The sequence below is a fragment of the Triticum aestivum genome, chromosome 4A, assembly GCF_018294505.1.
Source record: "Triticum aestivum cultivar Chinese Spring chromosome 4A, IWGSC CS RefSeq v2.1, whole genome shotgun sequence".
In the NCBI taxonomy this organism is placed as follows: Eukaryota; Viridiplantae; Streptophyta; class Magnoliopsida; order Poales; family Poaceae; genus Triticum; species Triticum aestivum.
Window position 1 is genome coordinate 400,379,990 of NC_057803.1, and position 11,768 is coordinate 400,391,757.

An 11,768-nucleotide genomic window follows, 5' to 3' on the forward strand; every position below is an offset into this window, starting at 1 on the left:
CATCCTAAAAGATATTTACCGTGTCGACTGCATGGAGGTTTACCAAGAGACTTAAACCCTCTGCCCGACTCATCTAGTCCGACAGAGGCTCGGGGACTACACCCAGTGGGTGCACTCAGCGTGCCCCCACTGGAAGAGAACTCAAAAAGAATCATTTTTGCTCGGTCAAGACCAGCTCCAGATCACTCAAGTATTACTCGACTTCCGAGTCGAGGAGAAACAAGCTAGACCAATACCATATTCTCAAGTACTACTTGACCTCTGAGTCGGAGAGGAACAAATTCAATCGGTAGCAGCCAAGAAGATTTTTACTTTTCTCAGACCCCCGCTGATTGCCTGCAGTCAACGACGGTCTCGGGGACTACACCCAGTGGGTGCACTCAGCGTGCCCCCACTGGAGTAATCTCCACTCGGTACGACCTGACCAGTCCGAGTGATGAACAACAAACAAACAAGTTCTAAAGGCTCCCATCGGCTACCAAAAAATTGCTATAAGGTGAGTTTAACGCTCCTCTGTGGACCTTTCTTGAGCCTTCTTCTAGGACTCAAAGCGTGAAACTCATATGTTTGGATCAAGAACCGACTCGTATTGACGTTCCTCCGGGATAAGAATGGCATCTCTCCGAGAGAACAGCCCATGCGTCAATCTTGTTGCCCGGATTTAATGACACATCCATACTCTGATCACAAGTTAACCTCTTCCGAGAGATGATCGAATCTCACCAAGTTGCTCCTCGCGGGCACTTACCCCATATCAGTCGGGACGCATAGTACCAGAATCCATTGAGATTTTGTTCAAACCTTGGTTGTCTGAAAGCACGATGACAAGTATCGAGTATTTCCGTAATCACTCGGACCAAATTGTGTCTTTCACGAACTCGTTATGCAAAATCGCAATTGATTTGGGGGCTAATGTTGGGGATAAACATAATAGGTAGGCCCACAAATGGTAGAAATATCATAAAGCATGGGGTCCACACAACATGTGGGTCCAGATAAATTTTATATAGGCATACTATCCACTCGGACAAGCAGCATACTATCCACTCGACCAAGCAGCATACCATCCACTCGGATGAAAGTTCACCACTCGACCATACGACTCACTCGGATATATGAAGACCAGCAGACAGCAAAGTAGTCGACATCATTCTCATAGTGAGGGCTTGGTAGTGGGCTGGTATTATGGCATTCATGCCCCACTTTGTAACATCGGAGGTGAGGGGGTGGCGCACTCTATATAAGCCACCCCCACCACTAGACGAGGGGGCTCTTTTCTTCTACCTCTCTCTCTTTCTAACCATTAGTCTCAGGACATAGCTCAGGCATGGAGATCCGCTCTCCCCTCTCTCTTTCAAACACACATTGTAATACCTGGATACATACTCAGATAAAACAAAGCCTCTCCGGAGCACGAGACGTAGGGTTGTTATCTCCACCGTGAGAGGCCCGAACTCGCTAAAATCACCATGTCACCCATTTGCATCTCGATCGATCATGCTCCTTTATCCTACCCCTCTCTTATTGTCGGAATCGTTACCACGACAGTTGTGTCCGTGGACCCAACTGCCAGTCCATTTGTTTTTTTAGTCCATTTGGTGGGCTGGGTGAAACAATGATGTAGCATCTATGCAGCCCGTTTAAATCCAATTTGCATTTTTCTCGAAATTCGTGGACTTGCTGGGCTGGGTGAAAATATCATGTTGGGCTAGAGGGGGAAATGTTATAAAAACATAAACACATGATTGCGCGTCAGTAAAATCTTTGCAAGCTTATGTACGCAATCACTAGGAGTTAACTTGCCAAGTTATATATAAACAATTATTATTATTATTATTTTGTAAGAACTTTCAACTTACGAAATAAAATATCATTTTAATTTGATGAGTTAATAGTACATGGGGTATTATTATTTTTTAGGCTAGACGTGGGACAATTGAGTTGGTTCTAGGGGAAAGTACTGGGAGAAAACTCAGTTTACATCGAAAAAGAAAGTGGGAGAAAATTCAGAGACCTGCTGGGTCCACCTGAGGAGGGGAATATGTTGGGTGGAAGGAGATTCAAAGCACGGCAACCGAATGAACTAGTTTTTTTACGGACAAGTGAACTAGTTTAGATACATAAGCAATAGCCACTAAAAAAGAAATCAGGTTAATGGGTTCTTAAAAGAAATATTTCGGACAAAACAGATAATTACGACAGATAGGCTAATGCATGAAACACTCAGATGATAAAGGTGCTTATAAACAGATAAAGTACAACATCTAGACCTTCTTGGCACGCTTGATCATGACGCTGCGGCTGTCCGTGTACTCGTCGGTTACGGGAAGCAGACACACCCTCATGTCCAAGATCTGCCTGTACATGTCGTAGCATGCGTATGTGTCCTTGGCCGCGTAGGTTATGTAGGCTAGATTCAGAGGTACGTCCCACATGTTCAGGTCGTCTTCTTTCATGTTGGCGTATCAGGGGTCGATGATGGTCTCAGCGAGGTCAACCACGGAGTCCTTCTCCTGCCCATTGCTGATGATCTTGTATTGCTTCTGGATGTCGACAAGCTTGTTGCACCAGATGGCCGAATCGTCGCATTCTTCCTTCTCTCCACCGTAGCGAAGGTGCAGTCGGCGCTGCCGATGAAACAGGAGAATGCTCTAGAACCTGGTGCAGCCATAGGACTGAGGCGAGGTAGAGCTTCACCGAGTCCGTATCGTTGGTGTACATCACATTCAACTTGGTGCAACCATAGGACTGAATGTCGAACTCAAAGGGGAACTCCTTGCTGAAGTCCATATCCAGCAGGCTCACCCCTCGGATCGCCATTGGAGTCTCTTCGAGTGAATGAGTGTGTAGGCGGCGACAGCAGTTCATTTTTCAGCTCTTGGGGAACTGGATTCAACAGTAAGCTGAGTGTGCACAGGCAACAACAGTTACTACCCCTCCCTCGGCCGCTGCATGCCCGACAGAAGATACACCCTCGGCCACACGTCGGTTCACGAGCGGGTCTGTATTGGTACTGTAATAACAGGAGTTAGTGGTCACTTTACTTAAATTTAATTAGCTTTAATAGAAATTTGTACTTAAAAGAAGCAATGCATTCGCTCATTCTATCAGTGCCACAGGATCAACATGCACAACCATTGGAATTATTATTCTCAGGACGCACATGATCAGCACATTTGTCGCACTTTCACAAAGATAATACTACCAAGTTTGAACTGTTTGTTATGGTTGTTGTCCTCTGCATCATCATGCCGTGTTTCCCAGCTTGCAAGATTCAGAACCAACAAATAAGATCCAAATAATAAGTACAACAAACATTCCTACACATCTCATTGATTCCCAGCTTGCAAGATTCAGAACCAACAAATAAGATCCAAATAATAAGTACAACAAAGATGCCCACACATCTCACTGATTCCCAACTTGCAAGATTCAGAACCAACACATTAGAGCCTTTTGATAAAGTGAATATCGGGATTAAATCCATCTTGGCTAGCCATGTCATACAATCGAAGAACTTGGCGAATGCTCTTGACCGTCACAACATCTGTAGTTGAGTATTCCTGTTTGCACAGCACAGACAAGGAGACAGGAGAGCATGATTTCGCTTTAATAGTGGCCTCCTTGAACACAACATCCAGCTCTACTTGGATGAGGTTTGCCTGGAGTTCCATGATTCAATTCATGCGCCTTTTTCTGCAGTTCACCTGAAATGAAGCAAAGATTGCATCATTCAGCTAGCAAGAAGTACTTGCTCTTGTGAGCTGGCAGGTTCTTCTTTAGTAGTTGCACTAAAATTGAGGAACATTAAGGTTGGCTGTCCGGCTCATGTAAGGTGCAACTATAATTTTCTTATCCTTTTGTGCAGTTCCACTAAAATAAAGTGCCATTGTGATGACAGTGACGGCTCCATCTTGCAAAGGCTAATAAAATGTTGAACGAGATTACCAGCAGAACTTGACGGAGATTTTGGAAACTCCAATCACAATTTTGTGCAGTTCCACCAAAATTGAGAGATGTTGCCCACGTGACATTTTAGTTGAACTGCACAAGACACTCATTCCAAAAAAAGTGTTTTGTGCAGTTCACCAAAAGGTCACAATAGCAACAAGGTGAAATGGATATCCCTATCTGCACAAAAAGATAGAAAGTAAATAGTTGCTGGTCAATAAGAATATAGGAAACATATACAAAATGAAAAGAAGCATCTTAATTATGTTCATGGCAATCACGCAAGGACAGTAGAAATTTTAAAATGTCAGCAATTCTTCATGTTACCAGAAGCGTTACGATCAACAATGAGATTCCTCAAATATGGGATTACTTTAATGGCGGCATTGCTTGTTTACCAGACACAGTAAATCAACAGCAGCTAAAGAGTTGGTTTAAGGGCATGGGACCATGGGGACACCAGGACACTCAGCAGCGTAAAGGAGCAACTTACTTATCATACTAGGGAAAACAGCAGGAGTGCCATTGTACTATGTGAGGGCAGCAAATCTAATCTTGGAGACCTTTTACTATGTGAGGGCAGAAAATCTAATCCTGGAGACCTTTTACTATGTGAGGGCAGCAAATCTAATCCTGGAGACCTTTTACTATGTGAGGGCAGCAAATATAATTCTGAGACCTTTTACTATGTGAGGGCAGCAAATCTAATCCTGGAGACCTTTTACTATGTGATGGCAGCAAATCTAATCCTGGACATACTCTGTTGACTTGTCCACCAGCCGCCACTTTCTATCCTTTTTCAACCAATAATAGATCTGTTCCTTATCCAATTTGTACTGTGTTTTCCCATTATTTACCTTTTCAACCAAGAGACTGGTTGGGTATCCAGTCTCTACTAGTTTCACCATATTATTTCCTCTTTGAATCTAGTCCTAGAATCATGCTACAACTTTCCCCCCTTTCTTCGTTGTTTGAACAAAGCCCTAGATTCGAATGCATGAAGTAGCTTTACCTCTAATAATACTAAAAATTTAGGTGGCTTTGGAAGAGCTGATGGGAGTAGAAAAAGATGCACATGTAGACACGTGGGGAGTTGAGGCAGTAGAGCAAGGCCGCTTTCGAAGAACTTATACCTGAGGGTCGCCGGGATGTCGGCAGCGGCAGGTCGGATCTGCAGACAATACGACAGGGAGGAAGAAGGGTCGGAGGACCTCCCGAGCCAGCCATGTGTCGGAGAGAACGGCACGGGCAGAGGATCGGGCCCCTCCGGCAGCTGTGGGTTTCCTCCCTCGACGGCCATGACCGCGTGAATGATGCACCTTTTAGTCCTGTACACACACCGGCCGAAGAGATCCGGCCGGATCTATGACCAGTGGTGAGGAGAGAGAAAATGTCGCTACCGCTGTCTTGTTTATATCTAGAGAGGATGAGAGAATGAAGTGAGCAACCCTAGTAAAGCAAGCGCTCAGGTCCCCGCGTCCATATATAGTGGAGTTATTATCTTTTTTCTCTCCACAACAAGCGTTTCAATTTGTGTACGTGGCATTAAAGAAAAGAAACTCTCTATTTAAGGTGACTACTGTAGGACTCCCACTTACTACTAGTAGTACTACAGTATTGTTCACTTGTGCTCCCCGCCCCTCCATTCATTGAACAACCCCACGGGTGAATAAACATACAGTAAGTACTGTATTTATATAGAACGAACAAGCTCGAACTATTTTTGCATAGTTAAAAGTTGAGGGCGGGGCTTTTCCCGGGCAGTACGCGCGACAGTTTTTGGGTAGGGCTAGAAGACTATTTTAATTTTGTTTTTAAACTTCGAGACGGCCACATAGCATGGAGCCGACCCCAACGATTTTAAGCTTACATGCACGGTACCCGCTATCCTAGACTACTATACACATGAAACTGCCACACGAGCGTCTGGGCTGCGCTTGGCTCTTCGCCTCTTCGGGAAGTTGAACAATGATGGAATAGTACTGCACTGGAGGAGTTCTACAGTATGCTTCTGGCCATCTGACACCGATTGAACTGCTGCATGTCCATCGCGTGCGGGAGGGAGAGCGTCTAGCGAAAGCTTCTCCTAGTCTTGCCAGCCACCACGCTCATGGGCGAGGGAGGGACGCTCCTGCCTTTACACAGGTGGGCCCTACAGGTGTGTGGCCAACCAGTCATACAGCCAAAGGCAGGTGCAGTTAAGTCCACGAGGGAGAGGATAATCAAACTTCTCGATGATGTACGAGTTGACACGACACATCAAAGCACTGCACTCGATATATTTCAATAATTTGCATGTGTGACTCCCAGATGCAGTGGCCGGGGGTCATCATCCTCCTTTTCGAGAAAAAATAGACGCGTGCGTGAGAGGACGAGTGCGTGCACCTCTTCTCTTCCTGTATAACATACTACTAAACTCAGAGTACAAGTTTTTGTGGGTGGCACGATGGTGCATGCGAGAAGTCCCGAGAGATAGGTTTAATGCATTAATTGCAATGCATGCATGCATAAAGTACATGCATTGGTCAATTTTCTCTTAATACTTGCATGCAATGATTTAATGCACCTTGGAATCTGAACATGTGTTGGGGACAACCAAATTGAGCCTTATAAAATGGAAAAACTAAAATTTTGAGATAAGCCCTATAAAACCGGAAAGGAGGGAGTAGAAAAAGAAGTACTCCATCCGGGAATAGTGCCGCACTTCGAAACTAGAACCGTCAATAAATTTTGAGCTTGTGTCTCGTCACATTCCAAATTACAAACCTGTTCACACCGATCACAACCTAAATGGTTTCCCACTTAGGAGCGTATTAGTACTCGGTTATAAATACTAGTATGCCAAGATGACTGCACATTCCTCCTCAACTCCTCATCCACAAAAACAAACAAGTCATTCAGCATCCTTCCCTTGCGTCTGCCATGGCCAGCGTGAGTTCTGGGTCGAGAGATTGCCACCAGGGAGAGGCGAGCATGGTAGCGGAAGCATAAGAGATGTCCCGCCTCGCTGCGAGAGCAGCCGACATGTCCCGCCGCGCGGAAGTAGCAGCACAGAGGTCTCGCCGTGCCGCTGAAGCAGCCCGGAGGTCCCGCCGCGCTGTCGATGCAGCAGACTGGTCCGGCCGTGCCGCGGAAGCAGTAGAGATGTCCCGCCGTGCCACGAATGCAGTAGAGATGTACCGCCGTGCCACGGCGGCCTGGGAAAATTTCTCGCGGGCACGCGACGACTGTTACAGACGCATGCATGCGATCGTCCATAGCCAGATGGATCATATCTCCGGCTCGGCGAGGTTGCAGGACGACATGATAGCCTCGTTTGAATAGGCTACCAGCGTCATCCGGCAACTAAGGGAGGGCAATGAGAGGCTCCGGGCCGTGCGCGACCTGCTGAAGGAGAATATCGTTTGAAGTGCAGACGTGCAGGAGGAGACTAGTGCCTTGTTGAAGAAACTTATGGACGAGAATGACATGCTCCGCAACGAGCGCCAAAGGCTGGTGGAGGAATCCGTGGATGTTCTCAAGCAGCGTCTTGAGGACACGAAAGAGCTCATTGCCGCTCGCCGTGGAGACTAGTTTCCTGGTTTCTTTTGATGTAATAATCGGTTTAGGATGTGGATTGTGTCGTCGGTTGTGAAATGTTGAGTTCTAGCGCGGATGTTTGGCATTTGTTGGCCTTTTGGGATGTTGTGATTTCAATCTAGTAGCTTTTAGTCCTTCGTGTTAGGCTAGAGTTGTGCTGAACTTCTTGTGAATTGTGGTGGTTTTCAGTAATGAAAATCGAAAGGGGAAGCCCTTCTTTGATCAAATTTTTTTTAATCGTCCTTATATATTCATCAGTCTTGCTATAAGTCGCAGTAGATGCTATATAGGTCCGTCGGATCTTACATCAAGATCCGTGCTTTTAGATTTTCTTTTTTCTCTCTTAAATCTCAGTCGAGTGAGACATAGCCATGCCATTAAACAGAGGCTCGGGCGCCATTAATGGAGACCTTGGGAGAGAGGTGGATGGCAGATGGAGGTCAAAGGGCTCTCCTCCCGATAAGCACGCGTAGGGGTCTGATCGCACGCCTCTCATACTCAAATAGCTACCCTGCATGGCGGCTCCTAGCTAATAAAAAATGGGGACACGTGGCGGCACGTAAATGGTGCTAGTATGTAGAACGCCCACGGTTTCAATAATACTTGTGTTTCCGATTGTAACGTGACAACACTTGTTCCAAAATGACTTTGTTGATTGTTAATGTGTGCGCCTTCACAAATCGGACTGCAAATTTACCACAGCATGTTGGTGCCATGTCATGGCACCAAGCCAAGTTACACAAAGGTGACACGTTCCCTCCCAGAACCACGAGCCTTCTTGAGAGAAGCTCCGATTTGCAAGAAGCTTATACCAAAATTTGTTCCTATTCGGCTAATTTTTTTTACCATGGCATGGTACTACCATGACATGACACCATGCCAAGTTTCATGATTTTAAAACCAAGTTTCTCAATGTTCTCGACCGAGCCACGATGCCCAGATGTTTGAATTTTGTTCTCATTTTTTGCATGGGACCTACTCCCTCCTTCCATCTATATAGGGCCTAATGTGTATTTCAAGACAGCCTTTGACTATTGACAAGATTAATAGCAAATGAGATGTATACTATGAAAATTATATTATTGGAAGCTCCTTTGACATACAAAATTGAAGGTATGCTTTGTGTAAGTTGCATGTCATATATTATTGCTCTAACATTTGGTCAAAGTTAGCCTCGAAAAACGCATTAGGACCTATATAGATGGAAGGAGGGAGTAGAAATTCACCCGAGGACACAAATGTGATTTTTCAACCAACTTTGGTGCACGCGAGCATGTGCTTGTAGTTCTAATTTGAATTATGCATGTTAAATGACCAAAAACTCAATTAATGTGTAAATAAGGCCAAATGAAGCCGGAATAATTCCAAAATTTAACAGGGCACTCATGTAGTTCTATGTTGCCTTTGTAAATAAGCTCAAGGGGGACAATGTATATTGTTTCGCACTCAAAGGTGGCACGTTCCCTCTCAAAACCATGAGCCTTCTTGAGAGAAGCTTCGGTTTGAAATAGCTTATACCAAAATCTGTTCCTATTTGGCCAATTTTTTTACCACAACATGGTAGTACCATGACATGACATCCATGCGAAGTTTCATGATTTTCAGACGTGTTTTGGATTTACAAGAATTTTAAAACCAAGTTTCTCAATGTTCTCGGCCGAGCCATGATGCCCAGATGTTTTAATTTTATTCTCATTTCTTGCATGGGACCTAGAAATTCACCCGAGGACACAAATGTGATTTTTCAACCAACTTCGGTGCACGAGAGCATGTTCTTGCAGTTCAAATTTGACTTATGCACATTAAATGACCAGAAACTCAATTAATGTATAAAAAACGACAAACGAACCCGCAATAATTCCAAGATTTAACTGGGCACTAATGTAGTTCTATGTTGCCTTTGTTAAGAAACTCAAGGGGGGGCAGTGTATATCGTTTCACACTAAAAGGGGCATGTTCCCTCTTAGAACCACGAGCTTCCAAACCGGCCCAATTTTTTACCACAACATGTTAGTGCCATGACATGACACCATGCCAAGTTTCATGATTTCCAGGCGAGTTTGATTTACATGAATTTAAAATCAAAGTTTCTCGATGTTCTCGGCCGAGTCATGACGCCCAGATGTTTGAATTTCATTCTCATTTTTTCCATCGGACCGAGAAATTCAACCAGGGACACACATGTGATTTTTCAACCCACTTTGGTGCACCGGAGCATGTGCATGCAATTCATATTTAGATTATGCACATTAAAAGTCCAGAAACTCAATTAATGTATAAAAAGGCCAAAAGAACCCGAAATAATTCCAAAATTTAACAGGGCACTCATATAGTTCTATGTTGCCTCTGTAAATAAAATCAGGGGGAGGCAGGGTATATCGTTTCGCACACAAAGGTGACATGTTCCCTCTCGGAACCACGAGGCTTGTTGAGAGAATCTCCGGTTTTGCAAGAGGCTTATTGCAAAACTTGTCCCAGTTCAACCAAAAATTATATGTATGAAAACAGGGTTTTGATTATGCCAAACATCTCGCTACCTAGACCAATAATGTACTATGATTTGAATTCAACATAAAATGGATAGAAATATTTGAATTGGAGAGCATATGGTACATGTAGTTCATAGTGAAATATGATTACTGCTATATGTATGTTTTTTGTTATCAAGATAATATTTGAATTATTGTATAGCTTGACAACAATCATATTCAAGTAAGGAAAATTGATTCAAATTTAGTCCATATGGTAGACGACAATATATATGTTGACATGGTGGAGTAAAATGTTCATGTATGATGGAAGATCAAAATGTACGACTACATCAATTATAAACTTCAAGGTCACCTAATGATATATTCGAATTCAACATAACGTGGATTCAAAAATTGAAATTCGAGATCATGGCATCTGTAATCATATAAAAAGGGACATTACCCTTTCTTTGGTGGGAATTGATTTGTTTTTTGTTGTTGTTGAGGGAAGTGCGAATCGATTTGGTACTGTGCAGGGTAATCTTGTTCTCCGATTTTTTTACATTTTTCTTGTAGTTTTTTCAATGGCATCTATAGAAATATAGTAAAAGGGGACATGACTCTCTTGTGTCTTGTATGAATTGTTTTGTTACACGTTAAGTTTGTTCTACCGAACAAGGAATCCGCACCTTGTTATCCCGAAATTTTCAAGCTTGAGTATCTTTTGTCTCACCTGCTTTGAAACTCCCGCTTCTTCAACCCGCGCCGGGCCTTGTTATCCCGAAATTTGGACGCGCACGAGAACTCCCTCCTCATCCGAAATCGCTCCCGCAGCCTAGACACGCGAAATCCCCCTTCTACCCCTCAACCGGAAATGAAGTTCCACGTCGCGGTGTCAGAACCGATGGGGGTATGCTGGTAACTTACCCTACATTTCGGACAAGCGCGTCGCTAAGATTGGCTCACCCCTCCCCCTTTGCCCCCCATTCGTACACCGAGGCCGCCAAAACCCGCGAAACCCCACGCTCCTCCGTCGGCCTCCCGACTGCCGCCCAGCCGGAGACTCTTCCCCGACTATGTCGTCTACCGCAACAGCTCGCCGTCCCTCATCCACCGCACCGGATGATGATCCGTTGTCGATCTCGTCGTCCCGTCGGATCTGCCGCCCCCTGCTCCACCTCCAAGGAGCTACCCCGACTGTATGCCTCGTCTATCGCGCCACCTCAATCCCCACAGCGCCGTCTTGACTTGCCCCACCGGAACCGCAACACCCTCACCAATTCCTCCGATGAAGCCGATGCGAACTTGGCGCCACCAAGGAGGTTCCGCACTCACCGCTGCATTTTATATTTTATTCGATCTCACGGTGCTGCCAGTGCTCGATACCGATTAGACATGGCGTGTCTCCATCTACGGCGCCATCGCCGGTCACATCATCCACGGCGTCTCTCCCCATGTTGTTGCTTCCTCGGCGGCGACTTCGACAACGGCACTAGTTGCAGCTGCTCCGGCTCTCGCTTGTGTTGCGGCTCTGTTCTTGTTGTCGGTCGTGCTGGTGCGCTGCTCCTACTTTCGTTCGTGCTGCTTAACTCCTCTTGCTCTCGCTTGCGCTGCTGCTGCTGCACGACCTCCGGCAGCTACAGGAGTTGCTGCTTTAGCACTCGCTCGCGGTGCTACTACATGACTTGCTCTCTGCTAGTGCGTTCCCTGCTCGAGCGTCTGCTGATTTAGATCACTGCTTCTCTGCTACTAGTGCTCGAACGCCCT